We start from the raw sequence: 572 nt of genomic DNA on the forward strand, positions 1-572 counted from the left end.
CGTTACGCACGCAGCACTCTTCTTGCACTTCACAGGACTGCAGCTCTATCGATTGTACTCCTTCTGTGTTCATCCGCTTCATCGTGCTGCTTGGTGTACTTGATTACTTGTTAGTGGTGGATTGCTTGAGGCTATTCTGTGGAGAAAGGAAAAGAAGAAAAGAAAGCATACAAGAGGTGAACTACACTGTAAATACAGATAGAGGGCACTGGTAGTAACAATTAAAAAAATAACTCTCCAACTCCCTAACACCTTAATAGCAACTATCAAAAAGGTAATAATAAAAAATAAAAAGAATCCTCCATTAGCCAATATCGTACATACCAGATGAATGTAGCAGAAAAGTTTCAAATCAAGACACCAACACATTGTACCATGCAAAGCAAACAAAGAAAAACATCACCTATAAATCATTAGTGGATATCATTACAAGTACATTCATTACACCGTTAGTCTGTATATCATGATTGTGGTTTCGCACATTCTCTCATGTGCAGAAAATAAACCATTGTGGTTGAAACGATAATTAGCTGTATATGTATTTGTCATGTGAAATTGTAACCATAGGAAAA

Source organism: Trypanosoma theileri, assembly GCF_002087225.1.
Source record: "Trypanosoma theileri isolate Edinburgh chromosome Unknown TM35_Tth_41_V1, whole genome shotgun sequence".
NCBI classification, from domain to species: Eukaryota; Euglenozoa; class Kinetoplastea; order Trypanosomatida; family Trypanosomatidae; genus Trypanosoma; species Trypanosoma theileri.